At 52.7% G+C, this 26799-nt stretch overlaps 1 long non-coding RNA gene across 1 annotated transcript in view; it reads right to left on the bottom strand.

Moving 5' to 3' along the window:
- Positions 1–247: 247 nt before the first annotated feature.
- Positions 248–26799, bottom strand: part of LOC308057835 — a 41810-nt gene continuing 15258 nt past the window's right edge. Inside the window, exons 2-3 of the long non-coding RNA XR_013925485.1 lie at positions 20860–20940; positions 248–569 (exon numbers count right to left, since the gene is read on the bottom strand). This is a non-coding gene — a long non-coding RNA (uncharacterized lncRNA). The remainder of the gene's footprint in view (positions 570–20859; positions 20941–26799) is intronic.

The raw sequence follows: 26799 nt of genomic DNA, 5'->3' as shown, positions 1-26799 counted from the left end.
GGGTGGGGGAAAGGTCTGGCTCCTTTTCCAGATCTATAGGACCTGGATCAAAAGGTTTATCAGTGTCAATAAAATCATTGTCCGAGTTGTCCTGTTCCCGTGCTTGCTCCTGTGTTGTGAGGGTCGCTGCAATCCGTGACAGAAGCTTTGGGGGCAGAGGTGTGGACGGAATCGCCATCGCTGACCGTGTCTTGAGAAGAGTCGCGCTGTCCGTGGAATTTACAGCTTCCTCTGGTTTAGCACCATTAGTAGAATTAGTCCACACTTGGCAAAGAGTAGTCAGAATTTGCCACCAAGATGTTAAGTGTATTCCCGACACAGAGTTCCCCTCCGCGGCAGCATCATACAATTTTCTACTGACCACTTTCATTTCTTTCGAAGTCTCTAAAGTTTCTTGACTGCTCGCCTGTCTCAATGAGTACAGGTTTCTAAAGCTTCTTAAAACTTCTTCAAATATTTAAAATCTCTAAAGTTTCTTGGCTGCTCACCTGTCTCGATGAATACAGGTGTTATCCTCGGGGTTTAGGTTGTCCGCCTGGTCCAGACAGCAAGACGATCTTTCAGCCAAGCTGTCTCCTCTGGAACGCAGCCCTCTTCCACGAGCTGTCTTTTTTATCGACCAGTTCCGTCCTTATTCTTCTAAGGCTTCGGAACACCACCATAGGGGTCATCATTTGAGGAGACTGAAGCACGGACTCCCGGATCTGACTAGAAGACCCTTTAGGAATCCATATACGTCTCTTTCTGGGGACAAAGCCTGATTCCCCATTACGGATTTCCCACAGCTCACCTCTCAACTCCGGAGGGATTTCTGGCCGGCTCCTGCTTCCTTTCAGCAGATCATGCAAAGTTCTGTGGGATTCGCTGCATGTCGCTCAGTTAGGCGATTCGAGAGCCCTTCACGTCAGATCCTTAAACGCATCACGTCGGGGTCACCAATTTGCGGCGAATGAAGAGACGGGACGCAGCTTGATGCAAGCAAATGTCAATTTATTGTACAGAAGCACGAGTTTATATACACTTTCAGAAGCTGCGCGTTTTAAACAGATTGGTTCTTGAAGCTAAGCATTGCATACTAGGCAATCCCTGATTGGTGGTTAACTGCCATCAATTAACCGCAAGGTGTTACCTTTCCTTGGCGCCATCCTTGGCGCCATCCGTCTCCCACTCCCCTGTGCTCTGTAAACATGCCTCATCATGTTAATCGTTGTCCGGACAAGCTCGAGCACATTCCCCTCAGCTAACTGATTGCCATGCATGGTCCTAGTTTCCAGCCCGCTCCTGCAGCGATGCCCTCTCCTGCCAGCACTGCACAGCCCAGCCCTGCATCTCTCTGGCCCCAAGGACAGCATGGATTGCTCTCATTAGGGACATCTCATTTCACCTTTACAGTGACCTCTGTTCACCACCCCCGCATTCTCTGCTGTAAAAAATTTTGCTTTCCTCAGACCTTGGACACTTGTTACCCATTATTACTGTTTTTGTGATATGTCTGATCTTGGCCCTGATGACACAGCTGTGGTCCAGCGCACCTCTGCTGTGAAATAACCTAAATCAGGGAGAGGAATAGGAAAAAGTCTTATTTAAGCAGAGTGAAGAAGCCTTAGGATCAATAACCTCACATCCTATTGGGGAATTTAGAGATGCTGTGGGTTTACATGGCAAGGGTTTGGTGGTGCTCACGGTGTTTGTAGGTCTGGCAAAGGTGAGAAGAGATCAAGCGCTGACTCCATGGCAATAAATCCACTTTCATTTGACTCCAAAATGGACCAGCCCCTGCCCAAATCTGATCCAATGACCAATTCTAGTGGCACCTCTGTGATAAACCTAAGGCAGAAAGGACAAAACACAAAGGGAGAGGGGTGAGAATTATGTGAGAGAACAACCCTATAGGCATCAAGGTGAGTGAAGAAGGGGGGTTTCAGTGAGACAGAGGCTTGGATCCCACCAAGACAGAGGTTTGGTGGGACCCTGCAAGCCAGTGGTCAAGTAACCACCCGCTAACAGTCACAGGACGGCGCAGTGACAATGCTCCTTTAAGTGTCTGCAGGTTCTTTGCATCAGAATTCTAGCACATCTGCCAGAAGATGCGACTGGAGATGCGACTGCCGGCACCACTGTGTCTGTTTCTGCAAGCCCCCGTGGTGGCAGCGCTGCTCCCACAAGAGCAATGGGTTGCCCTGCCAGTGAGCAGCTGGTGGGGTGCAGGCCTGGGACACCCCTGGCGTACCCCTTCATCTGAAATGTTCAATCTTTTCTCTATCCATGGTTCTATCTATGGAGCTCATCCATCCATCCTGCAGCTGGGACTGCATCACCCTCAGGGCCTGAACCCAGTGGGGATGGTCTGGCATTGGGCACCGCTGGCACCCACAAAATGGGGGGTAGGGGTGTCTGGTACCACAGTGGGTGTGCTGGCAGCTGGGGACCGAGTCTGGCTGGAGAAAGGGCGCAGCAGGGACCCCATCAGGTCCAACAAGTGCTGAGTCCAGCCCCTGGGGAGGAACAAGCCCAGGCCCCGGCACAGGCGGGGGCCAGCTTGCTGGAAAGCAGCTTGGCAAAGAAGGTCCTGCTGGGCTCCTCAACGAGCTGCCTGCTGGGCAGGGGGTCTGTGCCCCTTGCAAAGCGGGGATCCGCTATGTATTGAGACCCCACGGTGAGTCCGTGCACCACAAATAGGAAGGCATGTTATCCCCAGGTTGGCATTTCAAATGCCTAACAAATGGGGTATGGCCTTGGTCCCTTGAACGTTTCTCGTCCAAACCAGATAACAGAGTTGAAACATGGGAAATAAATCCCCTAGCTCATCCCAATACTCCCCTCAGGAATTGTTCATGAACAATTTGATGTGAGTCGTGAAATAGAACCACGGTATACCCCAGAAGCGCGAAGCCTTATTCCAGGCACGTGTTCTTGTTGGGGTTTTCTGGCACCAGGGTTTAAACCTGGAGATCCCACCTGTTATGAAGAAACTCCCAGTCAAGGAAACACATTGCAATATGCAGTTTTGCTTACCCACGAAACAAAATGGAATTTTGTGTGGGAAGGGAAAACAAACAAGCTACAACCCATCAGCACGCTCCACCGGTCAATATCCAGCCCCTCAGGGTCCGTTCTGGGCATGTTCAGATGGGAAGATGTACTTTGCACTAACTACTTCCTCAAAATGATTTACATATGCATAAGGCACTTGCCTATGTCCCTTTGCTCCTGGGGGTTCTTTAATGGGGTCTTTGGAGAGCGCTGGTGGTCAACAACTTGGTGAACTTCAGATGAACTTTCCTGGGGCACCTGCACTCTACTTGTTCTTATAGAACTTCATTTCTTCTCTGTGCTCTATGCTTTGGAAGGCAACGCTCCGCTACCCCACTTCCCTTGGCCACTGCTATAGCGCAGCTGCCTCAGGAGGCTTGCCACCCCTTGGTGAGCTAATTCAATAGGTGGAGTTAATCACTGCTGTAGCTGCAGCCTCTCCTAGTGATCCTTTATAACTTCATCCCATCAGCGAGGAGAAGCGCCCAGCTCTGCCGCTGAAGGGCAGAGCCCCAGCAGGGCCCCAGCCCAGCCCAGGCTGCGCCTGCCCAGCTCCACATGGCTGCTGGGAGGCTGAGGGTGGGCAATGGCAGCTCCCAGCATGCCACGGGAACAACATGGCTGCCCTGCAGCACCGGGCCTACAGCTCCCAGCATGCCCTGGGAACAACCTGGCTATGGGGCTGTCCCCGGCCTACAGCTCCCAGCATGCCCCGGGGCACGCCTTCTCCCAGCAGCCTCCCAGGCAAGAGAGGGGAAACACCAGCCGTCGCCAGGGGCAGGGGTCAACAAAAGCCACCCAAGCGAGTTGGTGGCCAAACTGGATGCCTCAGGGTCAGGGTTTGTCTCGGCGGGTAGATGAAATTCCTTGGCAGCGGACCTGTCAGAGCCCAGGTGCTTTGCTCCACGAGTCTCACGTGCACAGCCCTGTAGCTGAGAAGAGTGGCGAAGAAACCCTGCGCAATGGACGGTGCCAGCCACAGCTGTGCACGGGCAGCTTCCAGCCCTGGGCAGGAGTTTCCTCCTCTGGCTGTGCGGCGCAGGGAAGAGGTGGGAGCTGTGCCGGCGGCCAAACAGCCCTTCGCCAGCAGCACGTGGGGAAGCCCAGCGGCAGCCGCCTGCTGGCTGCAGGGGAGGTGGTGGCTGCGTGGCCACCGTGTGTCCCCGTGCAGCCCCGTGTCACAAAGGGGCAGTGATGCGACACCCACCCGGAACTTGTGACCTCACCTGGCCAGGGCTGGACATCCTGAGCAGCGGGCCAGTTGGGCCGAGCTGCCCGTTGGGATAACTCCTTCTTGAGCTACTTGCGTGGCTACCTCTCTCTAAACATTTCTCCTTTCCTGCTGACCCCTCCTCACCTTCCACCCTCTTTCAAAGGTAAGTTGGCTTTGACTTTTGGCACAGATCCTACAGGAGGTAGATCGGGAATAAAAGTGGAGGCCGCTCTCTGCCTCCCAACCTCTAGGCTGAGCTCTTCCACCCTTCTAGGCTGGCCAGGCAGGCGCTATGGGGAGCGTTCCTCTTGGCTAATTCCTATGTCTTTCCCATCGCCTAGGCTAGGAAAGTAGGGAGGGGGCAGCCCGAGGCGTTGGGCTCAGCGTAGCCTGACCCGAAGCCCACCTTGACTGGTGGGTCAGGAAGGGAGACCGGAAACACAGCCCAGCAATGGCAACCGTTAAAGGAGCGGCCAAAAGGCAGTCACTCCTGCAGACAGGGTGGGCAAATGTGGGCTGGAGAGCCAGAGGGCTCTGCTGCCAACAGTCGCTACAGGCACTTCAAACGACCACTGGAACACGTTTGATGGTGACTGCTGGCCTCTGGGTTTTTTGGTGCTTGAATGATTTTCTTGAGCTCCGCTTCTTTCATTGCAACCAGGTGACAGGATTGGAGCTGATCTTCTTTTTCTGGACTGCGTCCGGACATCCTTTGTCAGCCAAAGCTTCCCGCTGCGCTGCTGAGAGGAGCGATGGCCGCAATGGGGAACAACTCCTGTGAGTAACGGTTTCACCAGCAGCCTTGGCCTTGGTGAATCCCCAAATGCAGTGGGCACGGCTGGTGTTCCATCCCGCAACGTTGCTGTAGGGACAACCTCAAGGGAATTCTGGGGCTTTTCCTGAGAGCAACCAGGCCTACCCAGGGTTTTTGTGCAACAAAACCATCATTTCCCTGCAGTCGTTGCCGAGGGAATGGCTCCACCACAAAGGATCCTCTTTCCCCCGGAGAAGATTTGCATGGGCTGGCAGCAAAGGCAGAGAGCTGGAGCAGGCCTCTACAACCTGGGCAACACGTGCTTCCTCAACTCCGTGCTGCAGTGCCTGACGTACACCCCACCTCTGGCCAACTACCTGCTCTCTTGTGAGCACAGCGACTCCTGTGAGTACTTTCTGGAAGATCTCCTTGTCAGTCTGTTGGGCACTTCCCAAGGACCCCCAGAACCTGCCGCTGGATGTAGGAGAAAAGCAGCCCTTCTTTCTCAGCCACCGCCAAGGGGGTGCTCTTGGAACACTCAAGCCTACAAGCCGCTTGGCCTATCGAGGCGTGTTTGCTGTCACAAAGACGCCTCTTTCTAGTGCTGCCTGTCGTTCCCTATTCCTACATATAACCTACATATTTGCTGGTTGCACAGAAAACTTCTGTCAGCGAGGCATCCCTCTCAAGCATGTTTTCTGTGTACTGAGATGTCGTGGGCTTGCTGGGCCATTGGCACCTGGGGACGACTAGGAGACTGTCCTAGCAGAACTCCAAGGTGTCCATGAGGTTTCCCATCACAACGGCTCTTTGACTAACCTGACCAGCTTGCTTCCTTCCCTCCCTCCTTCCCTCCCTTCCTCTTCAGGTCGCCAGGAAGGCTTCTGCATGATGTGCATCATGGAAGCGCACGTTAACGATGCCTTGTCCACCTCAGCCTGTGCCATCCAGCCCAGGGCCGTCATCAATGCCCTCTCACGTAAGTCATCTCAGCTGCTTTGATGTGCTATCCTCTGTTGGTAGAGGACTGAAGTACTACCTTCCTCTTGATTAGGAATAGGAGGGCATTTCACGCTTGGCATGCAGGAAGACGCCCACGACTTCTTACGCTGTACTGTCACTGCCATGCAGACAGCTTGTCTGGCTGGAAGCAGCGCGTAAGCACAAGCAAACGACCTTTCAATGTTGCCCAGCGTTTTGGCCTCCTTGACGTACCCCATCAAGGAAAGCCTATGCCCAGGGCTTTCAGGCACAGGAAAACTCTTGGAGGAGATAACTCTCTGCCTTACCATTTCCTTCCAGCTGGGACATCTCTTCTCAATATACTACCATCGTCCACCAAATATTTGGGGGCTTCCTGAGGTCCAGAGGTATGTTTCCACAACTGTTGCTCTCCTTACACTTGCCTGTGCCCTGCCGTGTGTCTGTGAGAGACAGCTGAGCGTGGGGCTGGCTCGAGTAGGGATGAAGAGCATAAACGGGCACGGTCAATCGACTTCGCCTGTCGCTGATCATTTCCGTTTGCCTTCCAGTCACGTGCTGCAGCTGCAAAGCAGTTTCCGATTCCTACGAGGCCTTCCTGGATGTGCCTTTGGATATCGAAGTAAGAGGGTTTCTCACTGGGCTTCAAGTCGTCCCAAGCTCCTTGTGGCTTCCCAGAATCTGCGCGGCTGGCTTTGAAAAGTGCACTGTGGACACAGGAGAGCTGTGGGGGTGGTGGGAAGTGGTATGGGTGGTGTCTTCCTGCAACGGCCGTGGCAGTGGACTCCTTGTAGATGCCGGCTTTAAAGCTGGACAAGCACGCATTATCCTCTCTGCACCCCTGAGGGACTCTCAGCCACCTTCTCTTTGCCCTCCCTCAACACCCATCTGGCTCCCAGGCTGATGGCTCGTGTTGTTTTCATTCCTGATGACCCTGCACACCATCGGTATCTGAACTGAGCGGTGGCACGGTGAGGTAGCTCTTAATAGTGCCGGCCGGGAATCTCTGGGAAGGGAGGGAAATGTTCGGCATCATACCCTCTTTCTGCCTCCCTCTGGCCAAGGTTTGCAGGGTCACAGTGGATCTCCTCAGCGGCAGCTCCCTGGATCTTGTGGGCAACTCCTCCTGAGTGCTTGGGCGAGGGCATTTCCACCAGCTCAGAGCTCTCCTTTCTCACCCCTCCAGGCAGCCTCATCTGTCACCGCAGCTCTGGAGGACTTTGTCAAACCCGAGCAGCTGGCTGGTGAGAACAGCTTTCGATGTGACAGGTAAGAGGATGACTAACACCAGGTTAAGACTTGTAGCTGTGTGGAGATGCTGCGTGTCATCGAGCCTCAGGAGGTTCCATGCACAATCAGGAGGCACAGCTTTTCTTTCTTCCAGCCTAATGGTTCTGAAGAGTCATGAAATGGCGTGAGGACGTGTGAGGTGGAAAAGGTTGTCTGGCCGCCGTGGGGCAAGCTAGGGTGCATTTCAGCGCTTTTCTCTCTGCTTGCTTTCAAGCTGTGGCAAGAAGGTTACCGCCCTCAAGAGGTTTACAATCGAGCGCGCGCCCAGGGTTCTCACGCTGTGCCTGAAACGCTTTGATTTCTCCGGCAAGAAGATCGGCAAGGTGTGTACGCAATTGGAGGGCCACTTTCTTTCTCGTCGTGGAGCAGGAGATTGCCTAAAGCAGCACGCTCTGTCACAAGCTGTTCAGGTGGAGCTTTTGGTGTTCCCTTCTGGGGAGAGGAGAGCTCCTGTGGCAAGGCAAGCACATGCTCTGCTGCGACAGAGCTGCTCTGGCCGAGAGCAGTTTCCTGCCACCCAAGGTGTCACCTGCTGCTTCAGGGACAAGCGAGTGTTGATGAGCCCCAGAGATGTATTTCTACACAGCTGGGCCCCGGTCTTGCCAGGCTCTTTCACGTCGTATGCCAGGATCCCTTATGAGCCCTCTTGGTCTCTCCACAGTTTGTGCAGTATCCCCAGTACTTGGATCTCCAGCCATACATGTCTCAGGGAGCTGCAGAACCGCCCCTCTACACCTTATACGCTGTCCTGGTGCACAGCGGTGGCAGCTCCTTGGCAGGACACTATTTCTGCTACACAAAGGTAAAGAGCCACTTCCTTCATCTCGGGGACTATGTGTGCTGGGGAAGGCAAACTTTGGCGGTGCTCTTTCTGGCAGCCAAGGTTCTGGGGGAGAAGGTCTCCTGACCAGCTGGATGGGATTTGCGTTGGCGGACTCTTGCTTGTGTAGTTTTCTGCCTGTGTCGTTCGGGAGAAACCATGCAGTTCATCTCCACATGTCCTTGCCTTTCTTTGACAGGCCAGCAATGGACTCTGGTACCAGATGGATGATACGTCTGTGGCTTACTGTGACCGCAACACAGCTCTCGGGCAGCAAGCCTACTTACTGTTTTATATCAGGTAACAGCCAGGACTAACAGGTGTTCAGAACACGTTTCCTTTTCAGGGTTTTGCTATTTCTCTTCTGATCCTCCTGAGTTGTTCCGTCCCAGGAGGCAATTACTACCCGCACCACTCAGGGCTGTCGAACGTGACCTACCTGCCGCCAGTCCTTCCCTTCCCTTGCTGGGCTTTAGGCTGCTGCCCCCATGTAAACCGCTATTTGTCTGCTCTCTGTAGGTGGCTGATAGAGAGCAGAGTCCCTAAAGGGGCCTACAGGGAAGATGGGGGGGGGGGGGGGGGGGGAGGAGGACAGGACTCCTGCTCAGGGAGCGTAGTGATAGGGTGAGGGCCATTAGTTTTCAACTTAAGGAACGTAAATTTAGATTTAATGTTAGGAAGAATTACTTTATGGCAGGGGTGGGGTGACCGTGGAAGTGGTTGCCCAGAGAAGCTGTGGATGCCCCCTCCCTGGAAGTGTTCCAGGCGAGCTTGGACAGGGCTTTGAGCAAGTCGGTCTAGTGGAAGGTGTCCCTGCCTGTGGCAAGGGACATGACCTAAATGATCGCCAAGGTCCCTTCCAACACAAACTGTTCTGTGATTTTACGATTCCACGAAATGGAGGCCATAGCGGGTATGAAGAGGAGGTCTTGCTGTGACAGGGGCAGAGTTGGTGGGAAGACCCCAAGTGAAGTCCCCATTTGTAGCCTGACATGTCTTCTCTCTGTCATACAAACCGCTCCGAGTCGATGAGTGAAGCCCAGTGGAGGTTGCAAGAGCAGCCCTAAGTGGACATCACTCTTTTTTCTTATTTTCCCCAGATGCTCTGATGGGAAATCTAGTCAACAGGCATCAATGTCACCAGCACCATCATATGCCTGCTCCTTCTTCGGTCAGCAGCAGGGCGGCAGGCAGCAGGCAGACCCTGTGGGACCACGGGATCAGCCTGATTGGACTAAGGTAACTCTGGGGAGGTGGGTCAGGGCAGCAGATGGACAGCGGGTTTCTTTCGGGGGTCTTGGCATTGCTCTCCTTGCCCCCACACACTGCAGCTTTCTTCAGAGCCACCACGCTGCTCCGTCTCAAAGCATCGCCCCTAGATCCAACCTACTTGTGTGCCTTTGGCCCCTCTGCCTTTGCAGCCCTCCAGGAGGGCCTCGGGGAGGTCTTTAGTTGTCGCCTCAGAGAGCTCTGGAGGTTTCCCACTGCTCCATCCCCTTCAGGAGGAGAGGACAGGACCTTTTCACAGCTCTCTTGGCAGGATATGGCGACGGGCATGGAGGACTCTGCAGAGGACAGCAGCTCCTGGCCAGGCGGGCTCAGCATCACCTCCCATGTGGACACGCCCTTGCATCACTCCTGCGTCTGTAGGAGGCTGGAGTCCTGCACTAGAGCTGCATGCCCACAGCGCCGTCCACCATTTGACCATGTGCTGCACACTGCGCGAGAAGACAGCCACCAAGAGGAGCACCGATTCAGCCCTTCTTCCCGCTGCCAGAGGAATGGGTCCAGGAAGAGAACGCGGAGCAGATCCCCGCAGCGCAGAAATGATCTCCACAGCTGCTTCGTGGAAACCACAGACTGCAAGCGCTCCACAGGGAGGAGGAGGAGATCTAGTCCTCCAAGTTGTCACCACACTCCCGGGGATAACACAGCTCCAGGGCCCTCCAAACGCAGCTCCCAGTATACTCCCGCACCCAGGGCTGCTCCCAGGGAGAGAGCGCGGAGCAGATCCCTGTGGCACCGCTATGATCTCCACAGGCAGTTCACAGAGTACCACAGCGGGGATGAGAACTGGTCCTCCAACACAGGACCGTGCTCCCAGCGACAACAGAACGCAATGGCCTTCCCACAGTAGCTCCCACTTGGCTCCCGCACCCAGGGCTCTTCTGGAGCAAGCCCTGCTCAGGCAGAGAGAGTGGACCAGATTCCTGCGGGCATGGCTAACATCTCCGCAACTGGTTAAAAACACATACCGTTAAAACAAAAGACACTCCTCAGGCCTATGCCAAGGACAAGCTGCCACCAATGAGGTTCATCTTCCACAAGGCATCACCATGCAGGAAATCTTCCAGACGAAAAGGAAATGATAAAATAAAGACATATCAAGAGCTGGCTAAAGGCTTAACTGGGCGGAGTAGTGAAGGAGAGGCAAGCTTTTAACTGCCTGAATTACCAAGAAGCAAGTGGAGTGTTGGGAGGTGTCTGAATGATCGAAGAGTAAGGGGAAGGGAAATCTAGCAGGCAAGCGCAAGGGCTTCTGTGCAGATGGGCTGCTGGAAAGGGGACTTCAGACGTGGCGTCCTTGGGCATGAATGTATCTGCACGCTTTGGTGGTCCATTCTAAGTGGGGCTAGTAAGGAGAAGGGTGACACCAGAAAAAGCCCAGGGCTGGGACTGCCAGGTGGGTAATAAATATCTCTGAACTTGTGCAGACCCAAAGCTCCACTGCAGGCTGGCCAGCAGGTCCCTAAGGAAGGGATCCGTCAATCCAAGGAGCCAGTGAGCCACTCGGGTCTCCAGCCATCGGCAGCTCCAAGCCACCTCCATGGGCTTGGAGACTCCAGGGGCGATCACCCAGAGGCAGAACTGAAACCCATCGCTTGGCAATTACAGCCTGCCTCTTCAGGGGAAGCACTTCTTGTTTCCTCCAACCCTTCCTCCTCCTGACGGCATCCTGTCCCACCATGCGGAAGGGCTCTTCTTAGAGATGTCTCCTTTGGGTTGGAATGCTGGAATTCAGAGCCTGCCTTCCTTGCAAGGAAACATGCCAAACACTAGAAAGCTTCAGGCCACTTTGGAGGCTACGCTCTGGCGGCTGAGGGAAGCAGGTTGGTTTGTTAGCTTCACCTTTGCCGGGGGCTGTGATGTGCCTGGCCCCACCATCCCAGCACCAGGACCACCCAGGCACCCTCTTGAGGCTCTGGGAAGGCGGGTGATATTTCCTTTACTGCGCCAAGTAGCTGACACGGGCTTCAGACATTCTCTCTTTCTTGGCAATGCTTAGGATGGGCTTCAAAGAGGTTTAGTAAAACATTTCCCATCAAAAACCCTTTTGACAGAAAATGGCTTTTGGGCACGATGCAAACTCCTGTGGAGAAGAAAAGTTCACCTCAAACCTGCTCAGCCGATGTGAGAGACCTTCATGAGAAACCAGGAGTTGTTTTCCTCCTCCCAACATTTTTGGCAAGGTACTGCTGATGCAAAAGGTTCTGTGTTTTCAAGGTGGACACAGGTTTGTGGTGGAAGTAATGGAGACGATTTCATGTACTCCTGGGCCAGGAATCACTTGCGAGTGCTTGAATCTGACAGCAGCAGCGCCCAGGCAGAGCTGGGAGCAGCCCCTGGCGACATCTCTTGGCTTTATGGCAGTGTTTGCAGCCCCAGCACGGGTCCCCTGGCCCCTGCAGAGACCAGGCAGGAGGCTGGAGGGAAGACTCCCACCGATGGCTTTTGCCTCCAGGCTGAAGCGCACTGTCCCAGGCTCAGGAGCCGCCACCTCCGCGCTCCCCTACCCCATGCTGGGGCAATAAGGCAGCACTCCTCCTTCTACAGAACAACACCCCAAGCTTACGCCGAGGATGAAATGCCGATTTCCTCCTCATGCAGGTTTCTCCCACGGCTACAGGCTGCCACAGGGCTGTAGGGTCGACGTTCACAGGTGTCTCGAATGCCAGCACAAGTGTGGCTTTTCACAGGCAACACCGCAGGGAGATTTCTGGAAGAGTGTATCAAACCACACATATTCATTTGCCTTTCGAGTCTATTATGCCGAGGACCTGGCAAGGTCACTGGTTTTGCACAGCAGCGGAGATGCTGATGTAGCCACATGACTCCAAGGTCCAGGGGCTTGAGAGGAACAAACCTCAACATCTCGGTGCTCACCAGAAAATCAAAGGAGCTGGCAGTGAAACCTTCCTTTGAGACGACTACAAATGAAATTGCATGGCAGAAATGGAGAGGCAGCAAGCTTTGGACCAAGGAAGCAGCTCTCTTTGCCCGGGGGCTGTAGCAAACTGCCGTGTTTCCTCCCCAGAAGCTTCCTCCGGTCCCCGCACTGCTCGGCACTGAGACCACAACGTTGCACTGCCAGTAGCACCAAAGGCAGACAAGGGGACAGGAGCAAGGTGTTACAGTCAGTCTGGGGTGGGAAGACAGGTGCGAGCTGACCAGGGCAGGAATCGTCACGGCCCTTGACAGGGTAAGTCTCGGCCAGCAGGGCAATGCAGAGGAGGTCCTGGAAGTGTCTCCTAGACCTGGCACATGTCACAGCTGAGAGGACCTGTCCCGACGGCTCTCCTGCATTTTCTGGTGTGGGGCAGAAGACATGCTCCAGGGCAGGACTTGCCTGCTGCACCACGGGAAGGACAGAGCATGGTGGACCCCTCCTCCCGGGGCCGGCTGCAGGGCTGTGAAGGTGGCTGTGCAGGCAGGGGTGCCCAGCGCTGTCCTTGCCAGCAGGGTCCCTGCAGCCCAGGGGGCTGTGTGCTGGGCAGCGACTATGCTGCCTGCCAGGGGCAGCTCTCAGCCTGCCGGGGGGCTCCCCACGGAGATGCGGGGAGAAGCTGTGCATCGCGTCCAGGCAGGTTTTGAATGTCTCCAGAGAAGTAGACTCCACAGCCTCTTTGGGCAGCTTGTCGCACTGCTCCAACACTGTCAAAGCACTATAAAAACTAGCTGGCTGCTACAAGGCTTTTACCATCATATGCCAGGTTAACTTCAATAAGTAGTTCCCACGCCTTGCCCCGGCACAGCCACCAGTCCCCTACAAGGTTTCAGAAGTTCATCTACGGGCCATGCTCTTTCTTCAGCCTCTTCAAGCCAGTCCACCCTGCTTCTCCCGGGGCCTCTCCTTGTCTCTCCACCATCTTGGGAGGGGAGGGAGGGGGTGGGGGGTGGGGGGCGGGTGCAGGAAGCAGCCACAGCTGCACATTGTCCACGTCAGCCGCCAACACACCACCCCTGAAGCATGCCCACAGCTGTACGTTATCAATATCATTAACCTGCCTTCATTCCTCTATAATTCCTCTACAATTCTCCCCCAGTTTTTTCTTTTCTTTTTTCTTTTTCTTCTTAACATTTCATTGTATTTATTTACGTATTTAACATGTATTTAACAATCATCACAACATTTTCAAAATAAACTACTCATACAGTCCAGACAACTTGTCCCTGAACTCTTTTGTTCTTCTTTGTTGAAACATGTTTTACAAGTGTATAGGATTTGACCTGTGATGTGGTGTGCTACATTCTCAACTCTGGTGGGATCAGGAGGACTCACGGACACGGAACACTCATGTGAAACTGGTGGGAACATTGATAATGTATGTTAAGAAGAGTGATTGTTGTGTACGTACCCATTTCCCTGAATATACTCAGGCAGGAATTCCTCTAGCTGGTATCCCCATTCTGTTTGGGACTAATGGGAATAACTTGTGGCTAAGACCAGGATACACTCATTGGAACGAGACTGACCTCCAGACTTGGACAACACTGAATCCACACTTGTCCACTGTGAAGTGTGTTACTGCAAATGAAGCCAAGACATACGCAAATGCTCCCGCAGAGGGGGCGTGCCTAGGTGGGCAGCAGCTGAGGGCATGCGTGCTAAGCACCTCCAAGTCCTTCCTGCCTCCAGGAGGTGGAGAGGTGGCCAGTGGTTGGCAGGCCTGGTCCTCTTGCAAGGTGGGGATGCTGGGGATGAGCAAGCACGTGGGCTGCAGCCACAGGCCATCCACATGCCTGAAAGGCTCTCTCACCCCTCTTGCTGGTCACCTAGTCCAGCTTCAGGTTCACTAGAGAGTTGCGCGTGCACACAGGGCTCCCAGCAGCAGCTGGCCCGAGACACTGGGGCTTTCCAAGCGCCGGCTGCCTATGGCCTGTGCTGCCGTCAGCCTTTGCTAGCAGCCAGGCCAGGGGACCCACCGCGCAGCGGGTGCAGAGTGGGCCCACACAGGAGGGGCTTTGGGGTGGCTCTCCAAAAGAGGCCAGCGGGTTCTGTGGTGATCAGGCACAGGGCTCAGGCAAGCAAAGCAGCCAGCACTTTGCTTCTGTGTGCCTGGCTGAAATAGTGAGGCTGGAGACGTGAAGAGCAAGGCTGTCCACACAGTATTTAGCTCCAGGAACTGCTTTCCCTACCTGTCCGCACCTCCTCAGGAGACACTCTGCATCAATAGCAACTGGAAAAGCCTTCTATCACTTCTCCAAAGTGCTCATTACCTGCCTTTCTCTTCCACTGTACGGCTGAACCTTACCTCATGAAGTGTACAAGCCAAACTTGAAGACCAGGTGTCCCTGATGGAGGAGACAGGGCTCCTAAGGGCTTTCTGCCTTGTAATGAGCCCAAGGTGTCTGTGGTGCTGTGGACTTCAGGTGTTCGGAGGAGGCTGAAGAAACTTCTCAAGAACACCAAGTCAGGAGCAAACCCCAAAGCCCCTGGAAGCATTAACAATCCCCGCTGAGGGCCATGACCGAGAAAGCCTCCCCATGGCCCTATTAGAGCCCATCCTTGGAGGCTGTGAGTGCAGGAAGGCAAAGGCACTGTGCAGGCAGCTCTGCTGCTGAGCAAAGCCTTGGCTTGCTTGATGAAGCAGAAAGGTCAAGCCGTGACCTGCAGCCTGTGGGGAGGTCGGTGCTGTCCCTCACACAGGGCTCAGGGCTCTTCCTGGGGACCATGGAAGGTGGGGGATCCAATGCCGTGTTAAGGACAACAATGGCACAACAACTTCCAGCTTCCCCATGGGGCTGCACAGAGGCAACGATGCTCTAGTGCCATGAGGACAACTTGTCTTCTCACAGGCCTCAGTGTCAGAAAGAGCTGCCATAGCCAAGGGGACAAAGAGCTGGGTTCTCTTCAGGCTTTCCAGCCTTGCTAAAAACCTTTTCCATCTCCACCGCAGGTTGTTCTACATGGTTGGACAACTGCCCCTGTTTCCCTGCAGGCTGTAGGCACCATCTCGCTGCCCTGCCTTGCTCTCACCCCAACATTGCCATACCTTCGCTGAGGTACCTCCACTCTCACCGGCTGTTCCTTGAAACACAAACCATGGGCTGATCCAGGCTCCCTCTGGCTGAGCTCTTGCACCGCAGCAGGGCCCTTGGTGTGACAGTTGTTCCTCCTGACAGCCACTCTCCATTTGCAACATGACACTTTGTGAAATCTTTTCCTCTCTCCTGCTTTTTCCCACTACCCAGGAAAGCTTTACCGTCTCAGGAACCCCCCTTTATGCAGGGAACCAACACTGTTTGCTTTTTCTGGTGGTCTTTCCACTTACCACAGAGAAATAATCTCCACATGGTCTTCTACACCACATGCCTGCTGCTGTCTTGTCATGTCCACAGGCAAAATGGACATGACAATCTGTATCCCAGGCCTCTTCCTGGAGAGGTCCTAAGCTGTACCTTGGCAGAGGGACTTCCCCAGCCACATGTTCCTGTTGCTGGCCTGTCACCTCCAGAGACAGAGCTGGCCTCACAGGCCCCTTCACAGCCATGAACTTCCTCCTGCATTAGGGGTTCCTGAGACTCAATTGCCCTCCTAATACCATACCTCTCCATCACCCTTCTCCTGGCCCACCACCCGACCATAGAAAAACAGGCTCGCTTCTTCCTGATTGATCAAATACATTTCAGAAAAGTAATTTGAATGGAGAAACAGTCTTCACATGAACTCCTGTATTGGTGTTGACACAATTTATATATGCTCTTTTAGCTCTATGGCTTCTTTTCAGGTTGAACTGACCTCTGGATATCACCTAGTCCAACCCCCATACTAAGGCAGGGCGAGCTAGACCAGCTTTCTCAGCATCTGCTCTAGGTAGGCTTGCAATGTCATAGAATCGTAGAAACAGAGAATCATTTAGGATGGAAAAGACCTCAAGGATCATCAAATCCAACTGTTACCTCAGGACGGCCAATTTCATCACTAAATCCTGTCCCCAAGCACTGCATTTATATATTTCTGACACACCTCCAGGGCTGGTGATTCCACCGCCTCCATGAGCAGCCTCTTCCAAAGCTTGACCACCCTTGCAGTGAAGATGTTTTGCCTCATGCCCAATGTAAACCTCTCCTGGTGTAACTTGAGGCGGTTTCCTCTTGTCCTGTCTCTTGTTATCTGGGAGAAGAGACCTATCCCCACCCATCTACAACCTCCTTTCAGGTATTTCTAGAGAGCAGTAAAATCCCCATGAGCGTCCTTTTCTCCACACTAAAGAACCCAAGTCTTCTCAGCTGCTCATCAACATACCAGGGCTCCAGACCCTTCACCAGCTTTGTTGCTCTTCTCTGGCCATACTCCAGCACCTCAAAGTTTCTCTTGAAGTAAGGAGCCCAAGACGGAAACATGGTGCTCGAGGTTTGGCTTCAGCAGTGCCGAGTACAGGGGATCGATCACTGCCCTGGTCCTGCTGGCCACACTGTTTCTGATACAAGCCAGGATGCTATTGGCCTTCTTGGCCACCCCGGCACACTGATGGCTCATGCTCAACCATCTGTCAATCTGCACCCTCGGGGTACTTTCCCACCAGGCTTCCTTCCAGCCACTCTGGCCCAAGCCTGTAGTGTTGTGTGGGGTTGTTGTGACCCAAGTGCAGAACTGGCACTTCTCCTGGTTGAACTTCATACAATTGGACTCACTCAAACAGCCCAACCTGTGCAGATCCCTCTGCAGAACCTTCCTGCCCTCAAGGAGATCAGCCCTCCCACCCAACCTGATGTCGTAGGCAACCTTACTGAGGGTGCACTCAATCCCCCTGGCTGCATCATTGATAAAGTTCTGAAACAGGACTGGCCCCAACACTGAGCCCTGGGGCACACCACTCCTTATGGGCCGTCACCTGGATGTCACTCCATTTACTCCCCCTCTTGGGGCTTGGATGTACATCCAGCTCAAACCCAGCATAGAGAACACCCAGCCAAGCCATGAGCAGCCAGATTCTCCAGCAGAATGCTGTGGGAGATGGAGCAAAAAGGCTTTTGTAACGTCCAGGTAGACAGCATCCACAGCCTTTCCTTCATCCACTGGGCAGGTCATCTTGTAACAAAAGAAGATCGGTTTCATCAAGTAGGACCTTCCTTTCATAAACCCATGCTGTCTGGTCCTGACCTCCTGGTTTCCCTGCACCTGCTGCTTGTTGGTGCTCAGGATGATCAGCTCCACAACCTTCCCTGTCACTAAGATCAGGTGGACAGGCCTGTAGTTATCCTCCTTTCTGCCTGTCTTGTAGGTGAGCACAACTTGACTAACCTTCAGTCTTCATGGACCTCCCCAGTTAGCCAGCACTGTGGAAAGTAATCGCTATGGTGATGCAATAGAGAAATAGACCAATAATTTTCAAAGGGTTCCTGGATCACAGGATGTCCATTGACAAGGACACAATCAAAAGCACCTTGTCCTTCCTGGACATCAACTACAGCTGAACCACATGTCCTCTGTAGCTGCAGAGACATCACAGCAGCAATGTGCGGCGAATGAAGAGACGGGACGCAGCTTGACGTAAGCAACTGTCAATTTATTGTACAGAAGCACGAGTTTATATACACTTTCAGAAGCTGCGTGTTTTAAACAGATTGGTTCTTGAAGCTAAGCCTTGCATACTAGGCAATCCCCGATTGGTGGTTAACTGCCATCAATTAACCTCAAGGTGTTACCTTTCCTTGGCGCCATCCTTGGCGCCATCCGTCTCCCACTCCCCTGTGCTCTGTAAACATGTCTCATCATGTTAATCGTTGTCCGGACAAGCTCGAGCACATTCCCCTCAGCTAACTGATTGCCACGCATGGTCCTAGTTTCCAGCCCGCTCCTGCATCTCCCCCTTCCTGTTGCACAAAAGGAACCTTTGAAACCGAACGAGTAAAAACAAGGTATAAGTAATAGAACAAATAAAAAAATCAACTGAGACATCTTATCAGTGCCAAAATAACCCACTGTCTCTGTTCCGTACAATTTTACAATTTCCCCTTTTTGTTTTTGAACAGCTGGTACCAGGCTTGCCATGTTCTGCAGGGCCCTTGCAAACATGACAGCAACCAAGGCAATAGCAAACAAACAATACTGCCAATTGAGTGAATGGATGCCAAAAAGGCTGACATTTTCTCAGATTTTCATAACATGTTAATGCAATGGGGTGCCTAAAATCCACACAGCACATACCATCAAAATCCTCACAGCCATGTCCTTGAACCAACAACAAAAAGCAGTGGCAATTTTGACTCACATTCTTAACTGCCTACCAAACAAGGTGATTTAACTCTTGAATGCTTTCCCTGCTGTTACTCCGGATAAGAGAAGAACAGCTGCAACACGTTCCCATCATAGCCTCCTACTACATTAGCATCTACAGAAAGACAATGATCGACATTCAAAGTGTAAACAATATCATCTTCTTTTGGATTAACATTATACATAGGTGGAAGGGCACACCAAACAAGAACTGGTTCAGTCAAAAAATTCGAAACATAGCATGCCTTCTCTGAACATACCTCTGGGGTCATTCCCTTCATTCCCTCTCTTTTTTATGCAAAGAGAAACACTTTCACCAAAACAGAGAAGCCCCTATTTACATCTCTGAGCCCGGACACAAACTGCAGCTGTATGCTCCACCAGGCTCAGGGCAGGAATCATTCATGTAGTTACACAGCTATATATCTCTACAAGCATGCAGACACCTATTAAACACTAGATAACCATGTTTATCTTTCCTCTTCTCCTTCATAATACCTAGCTGTTCTCTCATCTCTTGTTAGGTCAAATATTCTCCAGCTTCCTTTCCTATCTCTCTCTTCAGACATTCTCTATCCTCTTTTTTGCTTGTTAATTGCGACGAGGCAAAGAGGGTGTGTAGCTGGGTGACCATGACCTGCTTTATGTTACAATCAACTAAACACTGAATACAGGAAAAAAAAGGCATGGGAGACATAAGGCAAACATCAATAAGGTGGTTAAAGATAATTATAATAAATCCTGTAATACTTTTGAGTCATGGCCCAAAGTTTCCCAGCCGTGAGAAGAGACCAAAGGCATCCCGCCCCTGGCTCTGTTGCAGATCTTTGTTTTAAGGCTTTTGAGTTTTGTATACTTTTGTAAATTAATTCACAGTGGTCACTCAGATTCACGTAACACATCCTATCAAAGCCTTCACACTTGTGTCCCTGTGCTAATAATAAAAATCAATAGCAACTCGGTTCTGTAGCAACATATGATGGACAGAATCAACATCTGTTAATAAGCCAGAAAAAAAAATAGTATTTGTAGTATTACTTTGTTTAGCAAGCTAGCAGCCTAATTTACTAAGCAAGTTAAGAGCGTGTACTATTCTTACAGAAGAGATTAGAGAAGCAAAAATGTATTATGCTGCATTCCAGAACTCAGCCTGAGAATTACAGTCTGCTGTGAGTTCTGCTTTACAATCATTTGACACATGTTGGGGTTGCGATTGTGAAAGTTGCCCATTTACAATTTTCATTGGCATTATCACAGCTAGTTGTTTTAAAAGCAACCCTTGAGCTTCCTGATGTTCGACTTGTTGCAAAATATTCTGAAGCCAATCAATCAAGTCAGTATTAAAGTTAGTGACTCTCTAGGACCCGGCAAGACTGTGGCAAGACTCCCGCATCCGGACTGCCTTAATAGCCATCTCATTCAGTTGCAAACAGTTGTCCCTGGGATACCTTGCCTGAGTCACAGAATCGGGACAGTTATTTTCTCCAGCCAACGGCTCATAGTTAACAGCAATTCCCCGATTAAGGTTTTCAGTCAAGGCCACTACACATAGCTCACAAAAATCAGATAACCACATCATATACTGTATCAGTTAGTACCATACAAAGCAATAACTTCCAATCATGCAGTGTGAGTGTATAAGGCTCTGCCATCACTTCAAGAAGGGACACAGCAAATGTATTATGAATCCTCCCTTCCCGCTTGCATTCCTGCCACCAGTCCCTCATACCCCCTTTCACCCTCCCCAAAAATATAATCAATGCATCAGGAGAGACAAGGGGGTGGGGGAAAGGTCTGGCTCCTTTTCCAGATCTATAGGACCTGGATCAAAAGGTTTATCAGTGTCAATAAAATCATTGTCCGAGTTGTCCTGTTCCCGTGCTTGCTCCTGTGTTGTGAGGGTCGCTGCAATCCGTGACAGAAGCTTTGGGGGCAGAGGTGTGGACGGAATCGCCATCGCTGACGGTGTCTTGAGAAGAGTCGCGCTGTCCGTGGAATTTACAGCTTCCTCTGGTTTAGCACCATTAGTAGAATTAGTCCACACTTGGCAAAGAGTAGTCAGAATTTGCCACCAAGATGTTAAGTGTATTCCCGACACAGAGTTCCCCTCCGCGGCAGCATCATACAATTTTCTACTGACCACTTTCATTTCTTTCGAAGTCTCTAAAGTTTCTTGACTGCTCGCCTGTCTCAATGAGTACAGGTTTCTAAAGCTTCTTAAAACTTCTTCAAATATTTAAAATCTCTAAAGTTTCTTGGCTGCTCACCTGTCTCGATGAATACAGGTGTTATCCTCGGGGTTTAGGTTGTCCGCCTGGTCCAGACAGCAAGACGATCTTTCAGCCAAGCTGTCTCCTCTGGAACGCAGCCCTCTTCCACGAGCTGTCTTTTTTATCGACCAGTTCCGTCCTTATTCTTCTAAGGCTTCGGAACACCACCATAGGGGTCATCATTTGAGGAGACTGAAGCACGGACTCCCGGATCTGACTAGAAGACCCTTTAGGAATCCATATACGTCTCTTTCTGGGGACAAAGCCTGATTCCCCATTACGGATTTCCCACAGCTCACCTCTCAACTCCGGAGGGATTTCTGGCTGGCTCCTGCTTCCTTTCAGCAGATCATGCAAAGTTCTGTGGGATTTGCTGCATGTCGCTCAGTTAGGCGATTCGAGAGCCCTTCACGTCAGATCCTTAAACGCATCACGTCGGGGTCACCAATTTGCGGCGAATGAAGAGACGGGACGCAGCTTGATGCAAGCAAATGTCAATTTATTGTACAGAAGCACGAGTTTATATACACTTTCAGAAGCTGCGCGTTTTAAACAGATTGGTTCTTGAAGCTAAGCACTGCATACTAGGCAATCCCTGATTGGTGGTTAACTGCCATCAATTAACCGCAAGGTGTTACCTTTCCTTGGTGCCATCCTTGGCGCCATCCATCTCCCACTCCCCTGTGCTCTGCAAACATGCCTCATCATGTTAATCGTTGTCCAGACAAGCTCGAGCACATTCCCCTCAGCTAACTGATTGCCATGCATGGTCCTAGTTTCCAGCCCGCTCCTGCAGCGATGCCCTCTCCTGCCAGCACTGCACAGCCCAGCCCTGCATCTCTCTGGCCCCAAGGACAGCATGGATTGCTCTCATTAGGGACATCTCATTTCACCTTTACAGTGACCTCTGTCCACCACCTCGGCATGCTCTGCTGTAAAAAATTTTGCTTTCCTCAGACCCTGGACACTTGTTACCCATTATTACTGGTTTTGTGATATGTCTGATCTTGGCCCTGATGACACAGCTGTGGTCCAGCACACCTCTGCTGTGAAATAACCTAAATCAGGGAGAGGAATAGGAAAAAGTCTTATTTAAGCAGAGTGAAGAAGCCTTAGGATCAATAACCTCACATCCTATTGGGGAATTTAGAGATGCTGTGGGTTTACATGGCAAGGGTTTGGTGGTGCTCACGGTGTTTGTAGGTCTGGCAAAGGTGAGAAGAGATCAAGCGCTGACTCCATGGCAATAAATCCACTTTCATTTGACTCCAAAATGGACCAGCCCCTGCCCAAATCTGATCCAATGACCAATTCTAGTGGCACCTCTGTGATAAACCTAAGGCAGAAAGGACAAAACACAAAGGGAGAGGGGTGAGAATTATGTGAGAGAACAACCCTATAGGCATCAAGGTGAGTGAAGAAGGGGGGTTTCAGTGAGACAGAGGCTTGGATCCCACCAAGACAGAGGTTTGGTGGGACCCTGCAAGCCAGTGGTCAAGTAACCACCCGCTAACAGTCACAGGACGGCGCAGTGACAATGCTCCTTTAAGTGTCTGCAGGTTCTTTGCATCAGAATTCTAGCACATCTGCCAGAAGATGCGACTGGAGATGCGACTGCCGGCACCACTGTGTCTGTTTCTGCAAGCCCCCGTGGTGGCAGCGCTGCTCCCACAAGAGCAATGGGTTGCCCTGCCAGTGAGCAGCTGGTGGGGTGCAGGGCTGGGACAGCCCTGGCGTACCCCTTCATCTGAAATGTTCAATCTTTTCTCTATCCATGGTTCTATCTATGGAGCTCATCCATCCATCCTGCAGCTGGGACTGCATCACCCTCAGGGCCTGAACCCAGTGGGGATGGTCTGGCATTGGGCACCGCTGGCACCCACAAAATGGGGGGTAGGGGTGTCTGGTACCACAGTGGGTGTGCTGGCAGCTGGGGACCGAGTCTGGCTGGAGAAAGGGCACAGCAGGGACCCCATCAGGTCCAACAAGTGCTGAGTCCAGCCCCTGGGGAGGAACAAGCCCAGGCCCCGGCACAGGCGGGGGCCACCTTGCTGGAAAGCAGCTTGGCAAAGAAGGTCCTGCTGGGCTCCTCAACGAGCTGCCTACTGGGCAGGGGGTCTGTGCCCCTTGCAAAGGGGGGATCCGCTATGTATTGAGACCCCACGGTGAGTCCGTGCACCACAAATAGGAAGGCATGTTATCCCCAGGTTGGCATTTCAAATGCCTAACAAATGGGGTATGGCCTTGGTCCCTTGAACGTTTCTCGTCCAAACCAGATAACAGAGTTGAAACATGGGAAATAAATCCCCTAGCTCATCCCAATACTCCCCTCAGGAATTGTTCATGAACAATTTGATGTGAGTCGTGAAATAGAACCACGGTATACCCCAGAAGCGCGAAGCCTTATTCCAGGCACGTGTTCTTGTTGGGGTTTTCTGGCACCAGGGTTTAAACCTGGAGATCCCACCTGTTATGAAGAAACTCCCAGTCAAGGAAACACATTGCAATATGCAGTTTTGCTTACCCACAAAACAAAATGGAATTTTGTGTGGGAAGGGAAAACAAACAAGCTACAACCCATCAGCATGCTCCACCGGTCAATATCCAGCCCCTCAGGGTCCGTTCTGGGCATGTTCAGATGGGAAGATGTACTTTGCACTAACTACTTCCTCAAAATTATTTACATATGCATAAGGCACTTGCCTATGTCCCTTTGCTCCTGGGGGTTCTTTAATGGGGTCTTTGGAGAGCGCTGGTGGTCAACAACTTGGTGAACATCAGATGAACTTTCCTGGGGCACCTGCACTCTACTTGTTCTTATAGAACTTCATTTCTTCTCTGTGCTCTATGCTTTGGAAGGCAACGCTCCGCTACCCCACTTCCCTTGGCCACTGCTATAGCGCAGCTGCCTCAGGAGGCTTGCCACCCCTTGGTGAGCTAATTCAATAGGTGGAGTTAATCACTGCTGTAGCTGCAGCCTCTCCTAGTGATCCTTTATAACTTCATCCCATCAGCGAGGAGAAGCGCTCAGCTCTGCCGCTGAAGGGCAGAGCCCCAGCAGGGCCCCAGCCCAGCCCAGGCTGCGCCTGCCCAGCTCCACATGGCTGCTGGGAGGCTGAGGGTGGGCAATGGCAGCTCCCAGCATGCCACGGGAACAACATGGCTGCCCTGCAGCACCGGGCCTACAGCTCCCAGCATGCCCTGGGAACAACCTGGCCATGGGGCTGTCCCCGGCCTACAGCTCCCAGCATGCCCCGGGGCACGCCTTCTCCCAGCAGCCTCCCCAGGCAAGAGAGGGGAAACACCAGCCGTCCCCAGGGGCAGGGGTCAACAAAAGCCACCCAAGCGAGTTGGTGGCCAAACTGGATGCCTCAGGGTCAGGGTTTGTCTCGGCGGGTAGATGAAATTCCTTGGCAGCGGACCTGTCAGAGCCCAGGTGCTTTGCTCCACGAGTCTCACGTGCACAGCCCTGTAGCTGAGAAGAGTGGCGAAGAAACCCTGCGCAATGGACGGTGCCAGCCACAGCTGTGCACGGGCAGCTTCCAGCCCTGGGCAGGAGTTTCCTCCTCTGGCTGTGCGGCGCAGGGAAGAGGTGGGAGCTGTGCCGGCGGCCAAACAGCCCTTCGCCAGCAGCACGTGGGGAAGCCCAGCGGCAGCCGCCTGCTGGCTGCAGGGGAGGTGGTGGCTGCGTGGCCACCGTGTGTCCCCGTGCAGCCCCGTGTCACAAAGGGGCAGTGATGCGACACCCACCCGGAACTTGTGACCTCACCTGGCCAGGGCTGGACATCCTGAGCAGCGGGCCAGTTGGGCCGAGCTGCCCGTTGGGATAACTCCTTCTTGAGCTACTTGCGTGGCTACCTCTCTCTAAACATTTCTCCTTTCCTGCTGACCCCTCCTCACCTTCCACCCTCTTTCAAAGGTAAGTTGGCTTTGACTTTTGGCACAGATCCTACAGGAGGTAGATCGGGAATAAAAGTGGAGGCCGCTCTCTGCCTCCCAACCTCTAGGCTGAGCTCTTCCACCCTTCTAGGCTGGCCAGGCAGGCGCTATGGGGAGCGTTCCTCTTGGCTAATTCCTATGTCTTTCCCATCGCCTAGGCTAGGAAAGTAGGGAGGGGGCAGCCCGAGGCGTTGGGCTCAGCGTAGCCTGACCCGAAGCCCACCTTGACTGGTGGGTCAGGAAGGGAGACCGGAAACACAGCCCAGCAATGGCAACCGTTAAAGGAGCGGCCAAAAGGCAGTCACTCCTGCAGACAGGGTGGGCAAATGTGGGCTGGAGAGCCAGAGGGCTCTGCTGCCAACAGTCGCTACAGGCACTTCAAACGACCACTGGAACACGTTTGATGGTGACTGCTGGCCTCTGGGTTTTTTGGTGCTTGAATGATTTTCTTGAGCTCCGCTTCTTTCATTGCAACCAGGTGACAGGATTGGAGCTGATCTTCTTTTTCTGGACTGCGTCCGGACATCCTTTGTCAGCCAAAGCTTCCCGCTGCGCTGCTGAGAGGAGCGATGGCCGCAATGGGGAACAACTCCTGTGAGTAACGGTTTCACCAGCAGCCTTGGCCTTGGTGAATCCCCAAATGCAGTGGGCACGGCTGGTGTTCCATCCCGCAACGTTGCTGTAGGGACAACCTCAAGGGAATTCTGGGGCTTTTCCTGAGAGCAACCAGGCCTACCCAGGGTTTTTGTGCAACAAAACCATCATTTCCCTGCAGTCGTTGCCGAGGGAATGGCTCCACCACAAAGGATCCTCTTTCCCCCGGAGAAGATTTGCATGGGCTGGCAGCAAAGGCAGAGAGCTGGAGCAGGCCTCTACAACCTGGGCAACACGTGCTTCCTCAACTCCGTGCTGCAGTGCCTGACGTACACCCCACCTCTGGCCAACTACCTGCTCTCTTGTGAGCACAGCGACTCCTGTGAGTACTTTCTGGAAGATCTCCTTGTCAGTCTGTTGGGCACTTCCCAAGGACCCCCAGAACCTGCCGCTGGATGTAGGAGAAAAGCAGCCCTTCTTTCTCAGCCACCGCCAAGGGGGTGCTCTTGGAACACTCAAGCCTACAAGCCGCTTGGCCTATCGAGGCGTGTTTGCTGTCACAAAGACGCCTCTTTCTAGTGCTGCCCGTCGTTCCCTATTCCTACATATAACCTACATATTTGCTGGTTGCACAGAAAACTTCTGTCAGCGAGGCATCCCTCTCAAGCATGTTTTCTGTGTACTGAGATGTCGTGGGCTTGCTGGGCCATTGGCACCTGGGGACGACTAGGAGACTGTCCTAGCAGAACTCCAAGGTGTCCATGAGGTTTCCCATCACAACGGCTCTTTGACTAACCTGACCAGCTTGCTTCCTTCCCTCCCTCCTTCCCTCCCTTCCTCTTCAGGTCGCCAGGAAGGCTTCTGCATGATGTGCATCATGGAAGCGCACGTTAACGATGCCTTGTCCACCTCAGCCTGTGCCATCCAGCCCAGGGCCGTCATCAATGCCCTCTCACGTAAGTCATCTCAGCTGCTTTGACGTGCTATCCTCTGTTGGTAGAGGACTGAAGTACTACCTTCCTCTTGATTAGGAATAGGAGGGCATTTCACGCTTGGCATGCAGGAAGACGCCCACGACTTCTTACGCTGTACTGTCACTGCCATGCAGACAGCTTGTCTGGCTGGAAGCAGCGCGTAAGCACAAGCAAACGACCTTTCAATGTTGCCCAGCGTTTTGGCCTCCTTGACGTACCCCATCAAGGAAAGCCTATGCCCAGGGCTTTCAGGCACAGGAAAACTCTTGGAGGAGATAACTCTCTGCTTTACCGTTTCCTTCCAGCTGGGACATCTCTTCTCAATATACTACCATCGTCCACCAAATATTTGGGGGCTTCCTGAGGTCCAGAGGTATGTTTCCACAACTGTTGCTCTCCTTACACTTGCCTGTGCCCTGCCGTGTGTCTG

The sequence above is a fragment of the Falco punctatus genome (genome assembly GCF_963210335.1).
Source record: "Falco punctatus genome assembly, contig: scaffold_46, whole genome shotgun sequence".
Lineage (NCBI taxonomy): Eukaryota > Metazoa > Chordata > Aves > Falconiformes > Falconidae > Falco > Falco punctatus.
Note: the sequence above shows the minus strand (reverse complement) of the source record. Positions and strands in the feature narration are given on the sequence as shown.